This window comes from Sorex fumeus, unplaced genomic scaffold (assembly GCF_029834395.1).
Source record: "Sorex fumeus unplaced genomic scaffold, SorFum_2.1 ptg000051l, whole genome shotgun sequence".
Classification (NCBI taxonomy): Eukaryota; Metazoa; Chordata; class Mammalia; order Eulipotyphla; family Soricidae; genus Sorex; species Sorex fumeus.
This window is the reverse complement of record NW_026606108.1, coordinates 44094900-44114317: the sequence shown is the minus strand read 5'-3', so window position 1 is coordinate 44114317 and position 19418 is coordinate 44094900.

The following is a 19418-nucleotide window of genomic DNA, read 5'->3' as shown; positions in this document are numbered from 1 at the left end:
CATTACAAGAATTATACTCATTAAAACATAGAAAGCTGGTTAAATTTGCACACAAAGAAACTGAGGTCCAGAGTTAATAAGTTCATCATATTCATGTAGCTAGGAAACAGGGAAGCCAAAATCTGTAATGAAGTGTATCACTCTGCAGCCTGTACTCCTAACTACTGTCTGAGAGACTCTTTGAGGCTAGACGTGGAGTTCTTAATTTTTTATAACACACTCAAGTGAATAAAATACCAAGCCCATATTTTATTCAGTATGAGTTGAATACAATGAATAAATACATTTTAATCAGGAAGTAAAGGAGACAGCTTTAGGAAATAGATTAGGTAAAGTGTGTGTTCAATAAGTGAGTATGCTCTCTTGACATGCATTTAGTGCCTATGAGCGGCTTCCCCACCCCCACCTGACCTGCCACCGCTGTCAACAGATGAATAAAGGAGGGAATCAGGCCACCAAGCTTGTTGGTGAATAGTTGCTGTTTCTTCCAATATCCATCCAGCTACTTATTCCATTCTCCCCTAATGCCTATTCCAATTTCACTGAATTCCCCATTCCAGTCTCTCACTGCCCTCCTTCCCATCTCCTGTCCCCCAGGTTAGTTTCCCCACATCCAGTCTTGCTGCCTTAGTCAAGAGCCCAAGCTTCCAGGCAACTACACCCAGTTTTGAAAGAACAATCAATATATGTAAAGCCCTTCCTTTACTGGCTGCGGGGGGTGGGGGAGTGGGGGGGTAGGTGGTGGGGGATGATGTGCTTTTCTAAGACAAAGATATCTTCCTGCTAAGAAATCTGCTTAAGGGTGGAATTTCATCTAAGGACATACTACTCCTTCCTTAGTCCACAAACAATCATCTTATATTTCATTTCATTTCATTTCATTTCATTTCATTTCATTTCATCATCCTGTTATTTGTCGATTGCCTCGAGCAGGCCCCAGTAACGTCTCTTTCGTCCTAACCCTGAGATTATATTCAAGGCTCTTTAGGAGAATGAGACCCATCATTGTTACTGGTATTTGGCATATTTGGTATGCCATGGGGAGTTTGCCAGACTCTGCCCTGTGGGCAGGCTACATTCGATAGCCTGCAAGTTTGTCCAAAGTACGAATGAGATAATAAGATGTCATAAAAAGATGTCCTGATAAGACGTCACGCGGCCGCGAATGTGGCCACGCGATTCCGGGAGCTGGATTTTATAGTCTCTGAGTCTTGGCCGTTGATGGGATTACATGGCACCAGGGGGCCAGGTGGTGGGTGTGACCCCCGCCTACTGGGATTTGGAGGATCTGGGTGGAAGATGCTCGACTCCAGTCCGAGTAGGCTTGGAGATCTTGGCCCCGGAACCTGCGTGGCTTTGTCCCTCTGCCAGTACCTTCATGTGTGTGGAGAGTGGTCTCAGCATGGTGGTGACTGGTCCTGGAGGTCTTCAGCTGCCGGAGCCCTGGTCGGGGTGGGGAGGAAAGCTCAACCCGCTCCCCTCCAAGGGGCATCGGCGAGGAACAGCCAGGCGCGGGGGCAGAAGACTGCCATCTTATATTTACTTCTTAATAATCTTTCTGGTCATTTTGTATGGACATAGTAAGAGATATATTAAGTTTATAGGGTGACTCTCCAGGGGACATCTTGCCATAGATCCCAGACTACAATCCTGAGGCAAGATTAGTCCTTCCTAACCCCAAGAGCAGGGTCCTTGTCCAGTCACTTCTGTTTGGATCATGACAGAATTTGTCCACAACCGAGCTCTTAACTTATTATAAATTTTATGGCACTTTGCTTGCCCCATTTCGATGCCAGTGCAGTTTACCACTTGCCCTGAGTCTACCCAGTCCCTTTGTGGGACCCTGCTTCTGGGTGCTAGGAACTAAAAGACAACTGAGGTTTAAAACCTGTAGAGTTAATGTGACAGATGCCCAGGAGTAAATATAAATTCCCAAATTATAAAAGCACAGTATTAACTGCCTTCCTGTGTCTATACAAAAAGAACATTGCACTAAAGTAAACTATGCAAAGGACATCAGAGAAAGAAGAAAGCAATATTTTACTTACAAATACAAATCCAGAGATCTCTGAAGAATTTGATTTTACAAGTCACAGGTACTGGTTAGGGGAAATGAGTGATTAACAAATAGGTGCAGAGAAGTTAAAGATGAATGCCTGAGGAATGGGAGTGCTTCAGGAACATTGTGATAGGTATTACTCAGTAAACCTATGTTCCTTGTGGGCAAGGAGAAAGAACAAACCAATGTTATCCTACAGTAAAGAAATTCCACTTACGGATATTGTCTCTTTTCTTTATTCTTTAATCATTCACAGCAAGTTGGAAGCTACAGATATACACTTTGTTATAATGTTAAGAATGCCTTATATTTAAAGGCATTTAGAGCTTAAATAAGCAAAATATATGTGAAGGTGAGAAGGAGATAGTAAATCCTAGAGAATCTTTAAACAATCTCATTACTTAGGGCATTTACAAATAGTAACTTAGTATTACAAGTATGATAGAATAGAGTCATAGTCGATATTCATGGAACTTCAATTAAGGAGTAAGGTACTGTGACAAGCAGTTTCCATATGTTACCTCATTTAAAAGCCAAGCAGAACTGTGATATAAGCGCTATCACTATCCACACTATACAGATGCTGGTCATGAGACTTGGGGAAGTTCAATTATATGCCAAAGGATGGGTTTGGAAAGAACTCAGTCAATAGAGCGCTAGCCCATCATGATGGTGGCACTGAGTTCCATCCCCAGCATTGTCTGGCTCCCTAAATACCACTAAGCCCTGGTAACCCCTGAGCATCACTGTCTCACCAGGTCCAAACACCAAACCTAGTTCAAAAACTGATCTGAATCAAGAGTTTAAGTTCTTAACTACTATGTATCCTAATCATAAGGACTGTTTCTTCTGTTCTCCCTTTTCACCAAAGTTGGTGACAAACTGTTTTATTATAAAGAGAAACATTAGGGAGGGCTGGAGTGATAGTATAACAATCAGAGTGCTTACCTTGTTTATAGGGCACCTCATATGGTTCCTGAGAACACTACCCAGAGAAATCCCTGAGTTCATAGGCAGGAGCAATCCCCAAGCAATCTTGGGTGTACCACAAATGCAAAAAGATTAATGAAGGCATTTTTATGAAGTTGGACTCTAATAAAACCATAAAAGTTCTGATTTATTATTGCTTAGAAAGGTAAGCCCTGAGCACTTCCTGGCATGGTCCCCAAACCAAAAGCAAACAAACAAAAAGAAATTTATGTTTTTTCTGAAGAAAGTCAATTTATAGCAATTATTTTTGCCAAATTTACCTCTTCTGAATTTCTTAAAATTGCATTTCTAGAAGCAGAAGTCTCTCAGTGGAGATAAGAATATTTTTAACAGTTAAAATTTCCATATAATTTAAAGAATTTGGAATTCCACTTGCAAGCAGGTCAGCAAAATCAAGACCTAAACTTATACTCACATTAGCTTCCCACTCAACTTGACCATTTGCCAAGATCTTTATTAACAGTTGTCCAGTTATGCCCTTTAGAAAGATCAGTTGGAAGCAGGAATAAAAATTTAAATATTACCTATGAATCATAGCGCTCATACTTAGAAGACACTTTACATTAATAACTAGTACAGCTCCCTCATTTTATGAATGACAAAGAGGAGAAACTTGTGACCAATATTGACTGAAAACTAACATATTTACCTGACACACATTCCAAAAATCTTTCTACCTTCTTATAATAGAAGGGTTAAATGGAGTAATTTTATTTTCAGTTTATTCTTATCTAACGAAGGATTCTGAGTCTTAAGGGTGATCTGGTTATCCCTGGTGCCTGGGCATCCTGGAAAATAAGGTTAGAATCTCACTCTTGCCTTGTACATTCTAATTCCTGAGTCATCTTTTGGGCGTGTCTTGCAAGATTTTCCTAACAGTAGAATGGTCAGGTTGGTTTCAACTCCTGTAAACATCATCATCAGGATTCGAACTCATGACCTAGTGTTTACAAAGCAAATACTTTAAGTCACTGAGTTCTCTTCTGGCTCTCAATACATTTTTAAAGGGAGGCTGAGAAGATGAAATAGCTTTGAGAAGTCATTCTTCATAATATAATACAGGCAACAAACTTCAGTTCAAGCATTGCACAATTTAGACGAGGAAAAAGCCTCCAGTTACAGGGGAATGGATAAGTTTTGGAGATTTGATGCGCATTATTTTGAATAGTACTGCATGGCATTTGCACAATAAGAGAAATTGAACTTAGAAACTTAATATTTTTCATTCAATTTAAACAGTTGCAACCATGTGAGGCGACAAATGTGGTTTTCTACTTGATTGTTAGAATTAGTTCACAATATCTGACAATATACAGTGCTAGTTATCATACATGCAAATTTTGTTAAGTATGTCGCATTAACGCTGGAAAGAAAGGAACATACAGGTACACAATGAGGGCAGCACACACATATATAAAAATTATATATATACATACATATATATATTCACACACAAATACAATTGTAGCAGGTATAGCCTTTCACGTCCTTGTCTTAAATCAGTTAAAATGAAAGCAAGGGAATGGGTATTAACCAAATGACTGAAATAAAAAAGAACATGTATTTATTTACTTATTATTTATTATTTTTATTAGTGAAACACCATGAGGTACAGTTGTAGACTTACAAATTTTTGTGCCTGGGTTTCAGTTATACAATGATCGAGTACCCATCCCTACACCAGTGCCCACTCTCCACCACCACTGATCCCAGTAACCCTCCCCCACCCCATCCTCCCACATCCCCCGCCCCCTGCCTCTGTGGCAGGACATTTCCTTTTGTTCTCTCTCTCCTTTTGGGTGCTGTGGTTTGCAAAACAGGTACTGAGTGGCAATCATGTTGGGTCTATAGTCTATTTTCAGCATGTGTTTCCCATGGGAGGATCCTCCCAACATTCTTTATTTGGTGTTCCCTTCTCTATCTGAGCTGCCTTTTCCCCTAGCATGTACGGCTGGCCTCCAAATCACGGAGTAAACCTCCTGGTACTTATTTCGGCTATTCTTGGGTGTTAGTTTCCTATTTTGTTACTTTATGTTCCCCAGAAAAATGCCATCTTTCTGTCTGTCCCACTCTTTCTGACTCATTTCACTTAGCATGATACTTTCCATGTAGTACCACTTATATGCAAATTTCATGACTTCATCTTTTCTAACAGCTACATAGTACTCCATTGTGTAGATGTACCAAAGTTTCTTTAACCAGTCATCTGTTCTTGGGCACTCAGGTTTTTTCCAGATTCTGGCTATTGTAAAGAGTGCTGCACTGAACAATCAAGTGCAGATGTCACTTCGACCATACATCTTTGCCTCTCTGGGATATATTCCCAGGAGTGGTATTGCTGGGTCAAATGAGAACTCAATTTCTAATTTTTGAGACTCGTCTATACTGTTTTCCAAAAGGGAAATCAGGTTATTCCCTGATAACCAGTCAGCATTGCAACCAGCAGTGAAGGAGGGTCTCTTTCTCGCCACATCCGCACCAACACCAGTTGCTTTTGTTCTTTTGGATGTGGGCCAGTCTCTGTGGTGTGAGATGATATCTCATTGTTGTTTTGATCTGCATCTCCCTGATGATTAATGATGTAGAGCATTTTCTCATGTGCTTTTTTGCCATTCGGATTTCTTCTTTGAGAAAGTTTCTGTTTATTTCATCACCCCATTTATTGATGGGGTTGGATGTTTTCTTCTTGTGGAGTTCAACCAGTGCTTGTATGTCCGTGATATCAACCCCTTGTTGGATGAGTATTGGGAGAATATCCTTTCCCATTCTGTAGACTGTCTTTGTATTTTGGTCACTATTTCTTTGGAGGTGCAGAAGCTTCTTAGTTTAAGACAGTCTCATTTTTCTATCTCTGTTTTCACTTGCTTGGCCAGTGGTGTGACGTCTTTGAAGATATCATTAGCTTCAATGTCATGGAGGGTTTTGCCAACTTTGTCTTCAATGTACTTTATGGACTCTGGTCTGATGTTGAGGTCTTTAATTTATTTTGATCTTACCTTTGTACGTGATGTTAGGCAAAGATCTGAGCCCATTTTTTTTCATGTAGCCATCCAGTTTTGCCAGCAAACTTTGTTAAAGAGGCTTTCCTTGCTTCACTTCACATTTCTTGGTCCCTTATCAAAGAGTCACTGTCACTGTCCTCCCTTTGTTCATCAATTTGCTCGAGCAGGCTTAGTAATGTCTCCATTGTGACAATCATTACTGTGTTTGGCATATCGAATACACCACAGGGAGCTTGCCAGTCTTTATCGTGTGGGCGAGATACTCTCGGTAGCTTGCCGGGCTCTCTGAGAGGGATGGAGGAATCGAACTCGGGTTTGCCATGTTGATGATCATATGTTTTGGGGGAGATGCCAGTATATTCAACCCTGTTCCATTGGTCTGCAGTTCTGCTTTTGTTCCAGTACCATGCTGTTTTAATTATTAGTGCATTGTAATACAGTTTGAGTTAGGGAGGTTGATTCCTCCCATTTTTCCTCCCAAGAATTGCTTTAACTATTTGTAGCTGCTTATTATTCCATATAAATTTCAGGAGTGTTTGCTCCATTTCTTTGAAGAATGTCATGAGTATCGATATAGGGATCACATTGAATTTGTACAATGCTTTGGGATGTATTGCCATTTTGACAACGCTAATTCTCCCAATCCATGATCAGGGAATATCTTTCCATTTTCTCGTGTCCTCTTTTATGTTCTGAAGTAGTTTTTTGTAGTTTTCTTTGTACAGGTTCTTTACTTCCTTACTTAATCTGATTCCTAGGTACTTGATTTTCTGAGTACAATTGTAAACGGGATTGTTTTATTCATGTCATTTTCTTCCCTCTCACTTTTGTGTATAGGAAAGCCATGGACTTTTGGGTATTGATTTTATAGCCTGCAACTTTACTATACAAGTCTATTGTTTCTAGTAGTTTCTTGGTAGAGGTTTTAGGGTTCTCTAAGTATAGTATATCATTTGAGAATGGTGAGATCTTGATTTCTTCCTTTCCTACCTGAAAGCCCTTAATATCTTTCTCTTGCCTAACCGCTATTGCAAATACTTCCAGTACTATATTGAATAGCAAGGGAGAGGGTGGGCATCCATGTCTCATCCCTGATCTTAGAGGGAAGGCTCTCAGTTTTTCTCCATTGAGGATGATGCTTGCCGTATGTTTGTGGTAGATGGCTTTAACTATCTTGAGGAAAGTCCCCACTATACCCATTTTGGCGAGAGTTTTCATCATAAATGGGAGCTGGATCTTGTCAAATGCTTTCTCTGCATCTATTGATATGATCATATGCTTTTTATCTTTTCTTTTGTTGATATGATGGATTGTGTTGATTGATTTCTGAATGTTAAACCATCCTTGCATCCCCGGGATGAATCCCATTGGTCATGGTGTATGATCTTTCTGGTGAGTTGTTGAATTCTATTTGCTAGTATTTTGTTGAGAATCTTTGCAGGCGTGTTCACCAGGGATATTGTAGTTTTTTTTTCTTGTGGTGTCTTTGTTTTTTTTTTTTGTATTAGAGAGATATGGGCTTCATGGAAACTGTTTGAGAGAGTTTCTGTTTCTTCAATTTTCTGGAAAAGCCTGAAAAGAACTGACAATAGGTTCTCTTTAAATGTTTAGAAAAAGTCGCTAGTGAATCCATCTGGATCTGGGCTTTTGTTTTTGGGGAAGACTTCTGATTAACCGTTTCAATTTCCTCGGGATGTTAATAGGTCTATTCAGGTACTCTAGATATTCTTGATTCAGCCTTGGGAGATTATAGGAATCCAGGAATTTATCCATTTCTTCTAGGTTCTCTTGTTTCGTGGCATACTGCTTTCAAAGTAGTCTCTGATGATCTTTTGAATTTCTTTGGTTTCTGTTGTGATATTCCCTTTCTCATTTCTGATTCAGTTTATTAGAGTTCTCTCTCTCTATGATTCTTTGTGAGTGTTCCTAGTGATTTATCTATCTTATTTATTTTCTCGCAGAACCAGCTCTTGGTTTCATTGACCTTTCAGATTGTTTTTTGGTTTCCATGTGATTGATTTCTGCTCCAAGTTTTATGATCTCTTTCCTTCTGCCTGATTTGGGATCCTTTTATTAATCCTTTTCTAAGATCTTGAGTTGTGTAGTCAAGTTGTTTATGCCATTCTTCCTGTGAAATGCTATCAGAGCTGTAAATTTCCCCCTTAACATGGCTTTAGCTGCATCCCATAGGTGCAGATTCTGGTAGATCGTGTCTTCATTCACATTTGCTTCCAGGTATCTTTTGATTTTGTCCTTGACTTCCTTCCTGACCCACTCGTTATTCAACATTGAGTTGTTTAATTTCCAGGTGTTTGATTTGGTTCTCCATGTATGTGTGTGATTTACTTCTATTCTCAGTTCAACGTGGTCTGAAAGGATTGTTGATACTATTTCTATCTTCCTTATTCTATTGAGGTACGTTTTGTGTCCTAGGACATGGTCTATTTTGGAAAATGTTGTGTGTGCACTGGAGAAGAATGTGTATTCTTTGTTTTTGAGTTGTAAAGCCCTGTATAGGTCTATAAGCCCTCTCTCTTCTGTTTCTTCTTTCAAAGCTAATGTTTCCTTGTTGAGTTTTGTTCTTGTTGATCTATCCAGAGGTGATAACTCGATGTTGAAGTCTCTGGCTACTATTGTGTTGCTAGCAATGTCCTCCTTAAAATCTGTTAGGAGTTGTTTTAAATATTTAGCTGTTCCTTCATTAGGTGCGTATACATTTAAGAGTGTGATTTTTTCCTGTTGTATGTATCCCTTGATGAATAGAAAATAGCCTTCACTGTCCCTTGTAATCTTTTTCAACCTAAAATCCATGTTGTCGCGTACAGTTTGACCAACCCAACTTTTTTGAGGGTGCTGTTTGCTTGCAGGATTGTTTTCCATTCTTTAATTTCATGATTAGTTAAACATCAAAAAATCATTTTCTTCTGGACCCATCATATTCTGACAGTCTAACCCTAATCTTCTCATTTCCCTTAACACTATCAGCTTACATTTCTAAATTTTCATTCTCATGAATATCTTTAATGTTTCTGAGTAGATGGCTCTCTGACCCAATTTGAAATCTCTAAAGAGTTTCTATTCTCTTAATAACCATCAACGGTATGTTATGCACACATTTAATCCTTGAATGGATCAATATAATTTCTGACACAGGCAGAGAGCCAATACCCCAATGTACTTAGACAGATGGACAGGGATGTCCAATAACCTACCCCAAAGTGAGTCTCTTTGCTAATTCCCTGACCACCATACCTATGGGAAAGGGAGATGGCGTCATTATATCTGTGTTATGTTGCTAGAACACACTTATTCACATGGGTAGCATGTGCTGTCAAAATGTTATTTTTGATTTTCCACTCTGAAGGGCATTAAACACTATGCATGCACCTGTTTTATGTCCTAGACAGATTACACATAAAAATTAAAGTTTTGTACAGTTCCATTCTTTAAGTTACAATGTGTTTCTTGTCTAAGAGTAGGGGATAATTTTTCTACTATTTAGAGTACCCTAGTTACATGTTCCATATTTTAGCATCTATCAATTATATTTAAATATCCTTATGCATAATTATATATTTACTATTCCCTACTAAATGTATAGTTCCTCGGGAATAGGAGATTTGTACTTTTATTGTTTTATAAGTGACCATCTTTCACATGTGACAGCCAATCAAATCTTGATTATATAGATGAAGATATTGGTTAGAGTAAATGCTTCATGTCACTCACAATCTAAAGGGGTTCTCTGGGTGAGAACAGATATAGGCTTATGAAATCACTGGGAAGTTAGACAATATTCATTCATCCAACAGATATTTGCATTCAACAAATATTTTCATAGATATTATACATTCATTTAGATTTTAGGAGCTCTAAGTAAAGATTTGTTAATGGAAAAGTTAGGAGAGATGCCCACTGTCACACAGGTATAACTTTGATTTTCTTCATTATTATTAGCAACTTCCTGAATGTCAACGACCACAGGTAACCTGGAGCTTGTTATTGCACCTAAGTAAGCGAGATACCCTTCACAAAAACTACATGCCAATGTCCTTTGGAATATTACTTCAAATTGTTATACAGCTCCTTCACTCCCTGATTCTTTCTTTTTACTTCACCTGTTTGGATCTATACCACAATCGAACATTTAGCTTGGTTTGATGGAAATCTATATCCAATGCTTCCCTTTAATTTCTTGCCTGGAAAGCTGTGTGGACTAGTTTTAGTCCATCCCTGCAGCCGTCATTCACTCAGAATTCTCACCCTTTCACTTTTGTTTACGCTCGAGGGGAACTGTGTTTCACATCATTTTCTTGTGATCTTCTGTGCTCCTGTATCCTGCTGCCACCCATTATTAGCTTTTCTAAATCTACTCTAACTGTTCCTGGCCTATCAGGTCCTCATCTCTCATAGAAAGTTATTGATTTCTCATTATCTCTGTAACTTTGAAGAGTTTTCTGCTACTTCACCATAACTAAAAGTAATTCTCAAAATATAAATCACTTCCTGTCACTCTCTGTGTTAAACTATTTATCCATTTATACTGAAAATGAAACCCAAGTTTACACTTGATCTACCCTTATAGTTCCCTCCCCCTTAAAAATATCCAATATTTTTCATCACTTCCATTTATTGAACTTCTGAACAGGTTTTTTTTTATTCTAGAATATAAATATTTTATTTCAATTCTGTCAACATGGTAGTTGCCATTTTCTTTTCCCACAAAACATTATCAATATCTAGAATATTACCCACCTAGCTACTTTCTGCCAAAATAACTTTTTCCTGTTCTGAGAATCCCACCAAATTATACACTTCCACATTATTTTTGTCTTACTATGGTCAATTTCTAGTTAATGTCCTTTTCTCCTGGACTCTTGTTATCCTCTCAAAGTATCATGAATACTTCAGTAAGTTTTCATATAGAGTAATATAAATGTGTATTCTAAGTATTAAAAGGACAAATTCATCCTTTTGTTTTGTTAATTTGTTTGTTTTTTGCTGTTGGGCTACACTCAGTAGAGTTTAGGGCTTATCTGTTGGCAGGTCCACATGGGGTACTGAGGATCTAACTCCATCAGCCATATGCAAGGTAAATGCCTTACCTACAGTACTATATCTAAGTGTCTGGTCTAGTTCCTCTTGATAGCCAAGGATTCTGAGTGTATCTCTGTTGCCTCTACTGCAGCTAGTCAGTTGTTCCTTTATATATAGACAACTGTTGAAATTTCAAGGTCTTCAAGAGTTTATTCAACATTACCTGCAGCACTCCTGAAGAGAAGGTAAACCACCACCATACCATTGAGATTTCATGAACATATGTTTCTTTTTTTAAAAATTTTATTGAATCACTGTGAGAGAGTTACAAGATTTCATGTTTGGGTTACAATCACAAAATGATCAAGCACCCATCCCTCCACCAGTGCACATTCCCCATCACCAATATCCCTGGTATACCTCCCCCCTTTTCCACCTACCCTCTGCCTCCATGGAAGACATTATTCCCCATAATCTCTCTGTACTTTGGGGCATTATGGTTTGCAATACAGGCACTGAGAGGTTATCATGTTTGGTCCTTTATCTACTTTCTGCACACATCTCCCATCCCAACCGGTTCCTCAAGCCATTATTTTCTTAGTGATCCCTTCTCTATTCCAGCTGCATTTTCCCCTTTGCTCATGAGGAAAACTTCCAGTTTTGGAGCAATCTATCTGTCCCGTGTATCTACTATCTTTAGTTGTCAGCCTTATGGTATGTTGTTTTTATACTCCACAAATGAGTGCAGTTTTTCTATGTCTGTCCCTCTCTTTCTGATTCATTTCAGTTAGCATGATACTCTCCATGTCTATCCATTTATAAACAAAGTTCATGAATTCATCTCTCCTGACATCTGCACAGTATTCCATTGTGTAGATGTACCAAAGTTTCTTTAACCAGTCATCTGTTCTAGGGCACTTGTGTTGTTTACAGATTTTGGCTATTCTGAACAGTGCTGCAATGAACATATAAGTACAGATGTATGTTATTTCTACTGTGCATTTTTTGCATCCTCAGGATATATACCTAGAAGAGGTATTGCGGGGTCATATGGAAGCTCAGTTTCTAATTTTTGAAGTATTATCCATATTGTTTTCCAGAAAGACTGGACTAGTGAGCATTCTCACCAACAGTGAAAGAGTGCCCTTTTTCCCCCACATCCACGCCAGCACTGGCTGCTTTTTTTCCTTTGAATGTGTGCCAGTCTCTGTGGTGAGAGATGATGTCTCATTGTTGTTTTGATTTGCATCTCCCTGATGGCTAGCGATGTGGAGCATTTATTCACGTCCCATTTGGCCACTCTTATTTCTTTTTTGAGGAAACTCCTGTTCATTTCTTCTCCCCATTTTTGATGGGATTCGAGGATATTTTTATTCTTGGCTGGAGCGATAGCAAAGCTGTAGGGCATTTGCCTTACATGCGGCCAATTTGGCTGACCTGAGTTTGATTCCTTCTCCCCTCTTGGAGAGCATGGCAAGATACCAAGAGTATCTAACCCTCAGGGCAAAGCCTGGCAAGCTACCCATGATGTATTCGACATGCCAAACACAGTAACAAGTCTCACAACAGAGACATTACTAGGCCCGCTCGAGCAAATTGATGAACAACGGGAGGACAGTGCAATTCTACTAGTGTCTTGTATATGGTTGATATAAATCCCTTATCAGATGGGTATTAGGTAAATATTCTTTCCCATTCTGTCAGCTCTTTCTGTATTTTAGTCACTGTTTCTTTTATAAGTGCAGAAGTTTGATGTAGTCCCATTTGTTTATGTTTGCTTCCACTTGCATAGCCAGTGCCGTTTCATCCTTAAAGATGGTTTTAGCTTAAATGTTTTGGAGAGTTCTGCCTACATTTTGCTCTTATGTACCTTATGGATTCATGTCTGAAATTGAGGTCTTTAATCCACTTTGATCTGATTTTTGTGCCTGGCAGAGGTCAGAGTTCATTTTTTTTTGTAGGTATCTATCCAGATTTCCCAGCACCACTTGTTGAAGAGGCTCTCCTTGTCTTTTTCACATTTCTTGCTCTTTTGTTAAATATTAAGTGGTCATATATGTGTGGTTCTGTGACAGAACATTTGACTCTGTTCCATTGGTCTGCAGGTCTGTTCCTAGCCCAATACCATGCTGTCTTAATTACTACTGCTTTTTAGTACAGTTTGAAGTTGAAGAGGATGATGCCACCCATCTTCTTTTTCCCAAGTATTGTTTTAGCTATTTATGGGAGTGTATTGTTCATATGAATTTCAGGAGTGTTTTGTCTACTTGAAAAATGTCATGGGTATTCTGATAGGGACCACATTAAATTTGTATAGTTCCTTGGGCAGTATTGCTATCTTGATAATGTTATTCCTCCCTATCCATGAGCAGGGGATGTGTCTCCATTTCCTAGTGTCCTCTTTTATTTCTTGAAGTAGTATTTTGTAACTTTCCTTCTATAAGTCCTTCACCTCTTTCATTAAGTTGATTCGAGGTACTTTATTTTCTGAGGTACTATTGTTAACAGAATTAATTTTTAATGTTTATTTCTTCTTTTTCATTATTTGTACATAAGAAAGCCATAAACTTTTGGGAGTTGATTTCGTAGGCTTCCACTTTACTAAACCGACCTATTGTTTCTCGGAGCTTTCCTGTAGAGTCTTTAGGGTTTTCTAAGTATATATCATATCATTTGCAAATAGTGATAGTTTGACCTCTTCCTTTCCTATCTGTGTTCCCTTGATACCTTTCTCTTGCCTAACTGCAATGGCCAGGATTTCCAGTACTATATTGAATAGGAGTAGTGAAAGTGGGAAACTTTGTCTTGTGCCCCATCTTAGAGAAAAGTTTCTTAGTTTTTCCCATTGAGAATGATACTTGCTGTGGGCTTGTGGTAGATGGCTTTGTCTATATTGAGGAAAGTTCCTTCAATGCCTATTTTGCTGAGAGTTTTCATCATAAGCGGGTGCTGGATCTTGTCAAATGCTTTCTCTGCATCTATTGATATGATCTTATGGCTTTTACCTTTTCTTTTGTTGATACGATGAATTATGTTGATTGATTTCTGAATGTTAAATCATCCTTGCAACCCCGGGATGAATCCCACTTGGTCATAGTGTATGATGTTTTTGATGAGTTGTTGGATTCTATCTGCTAATAGTTTGTTGATGATCTTTGCATCTGTGTTCATCAGGGATATTGGCCTGTAATTCTCTTTCTTTGTGGTATCTTTGTCTGATTTTGGTATCACGGTGATATTTGCTTCATAGAAACTGTTCAGAAGTGTTTTTGATACTTCAATTTCGTGAAAAAGCTTAAAGAGGATTGGGAGTAAGTTCTCTTCAAAGATTTGGAAGCATTCACTAGTGAATCCATCTGGGCCAGGACTTTTGCGCTTGGGGAAAGTTTAATTACTATTTTAATTTCCTTGTTGGTGATAGGCCAGTTCAGGTATTCCAGGTTTTCTTGGTTCAGCCTTGGGAGACCATAGGAATCTAAGAATTTATCCATTTACTCAAGGTTCACATGTTCAGTGGCATAAAGCTTCTCAAAGTACTCCCTGAGGATCCTTTGTGTTTCTGTAGTTTTCATTTTTGATTCGGTTAATTAGGATTCCTTTCTTTGTGAGTTTTGCTAGAGACTTGTCAATCTTGTTTATCTTCTCGAAGAAACAGCTCTCGGTTTCATTGATCTTTCAGATTAGTTTTTGGATTTCCTTCTCATTAATCTCTGCTCGGCGTTTTATTATTTCCTTCCTCCTTTTTGGATTGGGCTCCTTTTGGTGGTCATTCTCCAAGTTCTTAAGCTGTGAGATTAGGTTACTTTTGTGGGCTCGCTCCTCCTCCCTGAGGAATGCTTGTAGAGCTATAAACTTTCCTCTTAACACAACTTTTGCTATGTCCCATAAGTTTTGGTAACTCATGTTCTCATGTTCGTTCATTTCCAGTAATCTTTTGATTTCCTCTATGACTTCCTTTCTAAGCCACTCATTGTCCAATAGTGAGCTGTTTAATTTCCAGGTGCTTGATTTAGTTTTCTGTTCGTGTGTGTGATTTACTTCTAATTTCAGCACATTGTGGTCTGAAAAGATTGTTGATACAATCTCTATCATCTTAATTTTATGGAGGTATGATTTGTGGCTCAGCATGTGGTCTATCTTGGAGAATGTTCCATGCACACTTGAGAAGAATGCATATTCAAGTTTTTGAGGATGAAGTGTCCTCTATATATCTACTAAGTCCTTTTTTTCCATTTCCTCCCTAAGATGAAGTATGTCCTTGCTAAACTTGAGTCATGTTGATCTATCAAGAGGTGGTAAAGCAGTGTTGAAGTCTCCCACCAGTATTGTGTTGCTATCAATGTCTTTCTCCAAGTCTATGAGTAGTTGTTTTAAGTACTTTGCTGGTCCCTCATTAGGTGCATATACATTTAGCATTGTAGGTTCTTCTTGTTGTTCAGATCCCTTGATCAATAAGAAATGGCCTTCACTGTCTCTTGGGACCTTCTTCAGTCTGAAATCAATGTGGTCTGATACTAGGATGGCTACCCCAGCTTTTTTATGGGAGTTGTTTGCCTGTAGGATTGTTTTACAGCCTTTGACTTTGAGCCTGTTTGTTCTGACTATTGAGATATGTTTTATGCAGGCAGGAGAATGTTGGGTTCAATTTTTCAATCCATCCTGCCACTCTGTGTCTTTTAATTGGTGCGTTTAGCTCATTGACGTTGAGATTATTGTTATGGGATTTTGTCCCATTTTTCTGTTGAAATTTGGTGTATCTGAGAGTCCTGTCTTAAAGTAGCCCTGAAGTTGTTCTTGTAACCATGGTTTTGAGTCTATGAAATTGATGAGCTGTTGATCATTTGTGAAACTGTGTGTTGTTCCTTCTATTATGAATGAGAGTCTCTCTTGGTAAAGTATTTTTGGTGCGGCATTTACTTCATTGAGTTTTTTTACTTGTTCCACCACTGTTTTGGGGCCATGAGCGTTTCATCAGACAAGTATAGGCTGAGAATATTAAGGATGCTCCTTTAATAGGAAATTTCTTTGATCTTGCTGCTTTCAGAATTTTGCAAAAACCTTTCAAATCTAAGGTTTTGGTCATTTTGATAAGGATGTGTCTTGGGGTATTTTTATTCAAATTTCTTCTAGCTGGTACCGTTTGGGCCTCCTGAATGTGGTCGCATGTTTGTTTCAGCCCTGGAAATGTCGTAGCAATGATGCCTTTGACAGTTCTTCTTCATCAGGGTTTTCTTCCTGTCCCTCTGGGACTCCAATAGTTCTTATGTTACTCTCTTGGATTCATCATGATCTTCTCTTGCCATCTGTTCCCAGATTGTGAATCTCCATTTCATTTTCTGCTCTTTTCTGGTGAGTCTCTGGACTTCATCTTCTAGCTCACTGATTCCGTCCTCAGCAACTGTTACTCTGCTGCTGATGCCTGCCACTGAGTTTTTCAATTCGCCTACCAGGTGTTTCAGGTCGGACATTTCTGTTTGTAATTTTGTTTGCATTTTCCACATTTCTACCTTCAAATTCTCTTGTCTTTTATTAGTATTGCTTTCCATTGTTTCTTTTAGCTCCATCTAGCATCCTCAGTAGTTCCTTTCTAAATTCCTTGTCAGAGCGGTTGTCTAGTATTTTCATTACTGTTGGGGTCTTCTGGGCTAGCCTCTTCTATAAGTAAGCTTGCTGGGTTTCTCTGTTGCTTTACCATTGTGACCTGTGTGGTTTAGACTTTCACGCTCAATGTTACTATTCTGCTTATGATGCAGAATTAATTGAGATGAGCTTAATGAATTATTGGCTAATGTGTTTCTGGTGGTTAAGCTAACCTAGTGAAAGTTCCATCTATGAGGGTAACATGGTTCCTATGGGATATGTAGGGTGAGAAGAGCTCGCGGTTGTGTTAGCTGCCACGGGTCCGGGAAGGGGCCCTGCCCCTGATGGGTACCTGGATGAGTGAGCAAAGGTGCCCAGAATGGTTCAGCTTTGGTTTTACAACGTGTGCTTCAATTCCCATCCCCCGCAGACCAAGGATGAAAACCGGCCATTCTCAGGGGGTCTAGTTATATGCAGCCCCAGGAAGGGGCCTTTCCACTGGGCGGGCACCTGGATGAGTCGTGAACATACATTTCATGGGGAATTGATAAATGTTATATTCCTCAACTAACTTGAGGATGGCTGGCTACTCAATTCCTCATAACTCCATCATCAAAGAAATTAAACTACATTTTAATGTTGGGGTTTTTCAAGTGCAGTCAGAAAAAAGAATACCATGCTTTACAAACTAAGGAGAAATCCTATATAATCCTATAGGGAGAAGAGTTTGCTTCTCTTTATACTATCTTTCTTAACTTTTGTTGAAAAGGGAAGAAACCTCACCCATTTTATACTTGGGGAAGAAGATATCTCTTGAAGAACCCACTCAAACTCACCAAAAGTCTTCTGTCTAGTCTTCAACTGCTGGCTTTTAAACATACTTATGAAAATTGAGGATTGAGGGTTTTAACAGGGAGTGATTTCAATAACACTTATGAAATGTTTATAGAATTATTTCTTATTTCACTCGGAAACATTTATTGTAACAATTGATCATTCAAAACTTTCATTTTAATATCATCTTTAAAGAATATGTATTCAAATCTATATTCAAGATCTTTAAAAACTAATATAACACTGAATCTATAAACCATAATAGAAGATAACTGAAATAACTGATACAGGCATGTTATTTCATGACAGAATAACTGTTCCTCATATTGTAATTTTAATAATGTCAAAGCAAATAGCTTGTCTCTCTTGTTCACAACTCAGTAAAAAAAATAGCATGCATCCAAACCCCTACTCCGAAAATATCAATTGGATCACGATCACGACCACCCTGTTGTTCGTCGATTGCCTCGAGCAGGTGCCAGTAACGTATTCTTCGTCCTAGCCCAGAGATTTTTTTTTAAAAGTGCCATATTCAAGGCTTTTTCAGGGTTAGGAGAATGAGACCCATCATTGTTACTGGTATTTGGCATATTGGGTATACTACAGGGAGTTTGCCAGACTCTGCCATCAATTGGATAAATATAATAAATTAAAATAAACTACATATCAGTGAAGACAAAGAGCCCACTCTTTTATTTACAACACGCAGGCTGTCTGTACAAAGACCTGGCCAGTATTATTTTAAAAACAAAGGGTGAGGGAATCATCACCTTTCTGTTTCCTTTCCTTCCTCAGATGGGCTCTGGCTGGTAATGCTACCTCTGAGCTGCCATACCCAAGAGGGGAAATCCAAAATTAAAAATACAACCGGTGTAGAATAAACGGGTAGTGAGATAGAAGATGAAGGAGGGGAATGCTATATTTACACTAGTTTTATAGACAACTGTTTCATTCCATCCCAGTTCCAACCTTCGCCCAGCGAGTGAGGGGTGGCAAATATGAGGGACAGATATGTGTACCTAGGTCGAGAGGTCAACATGACAAATGACCTGGCACCTGAGCTGCGCAGGAGGAAGAAAGCGGCTTGGAATGCCTTCAAGAACGTCGAAGAAATAGCTAAGAGGATGAAGAACCTCCGGCTCCGGGCACATCTCTTTGATTCCACTGTTCTTCCTGCATTAACATATGCCTCAGAGACTTGGGCCCTACGCAAACAGGATGAGAACGCTATTCAGGTCTCCCAAAGAAGAATAGAAAGAGTTATGCTTGGAATATCACGTTTCACTCAAATGAGAGAAAGAATCTGGAGTTCTGACATCCGTCGACGATCAAGAATCAGGGACTCTGTCTCATTTGCCAAGATGTCGAAAATCAGATGGGCTGGTCACGTAATGAGATTTAAAGATGACCTAGACAGCTGGACTAGAGCTGTTACCGACTGGATTCCACGGGATGTCAAAAGACCGCGTGGCCGCCCACCTACTAGATGGTCAGACTTCTTCGTCAAGATCATGAATGATCGGTTTAAGGCCCTTAATGTTCCCGAAGCGAACAGATGCCACTGGGCTACACTAGCACGCGACAGGAACAAATGGAGACGTTACTGGCACCCACTCGAGCAAACCGACGACTAACGGAAAGTTAAGTGATTAAGTGAAGTGATCAGTGAACACCAATAAGAGTTTTATACTAAAACACATACTTCAAAGATAAATTTTTTGGTAACATGAAATAATTAAGATTCTCAATTATTAAGTAACTTGTTCTCTGCCATACATGTGTCTGAACTAGTACCCAAAGCCAGACAGGCTGACTTCATAAATCAGTGAGGCTTTAAATTTTGTTCAAAGTTAATAGGTGAAGTATATGGCACTGCAAAGTATACTGCCTGGAACTGAGCCTTGTGTATATAGTTC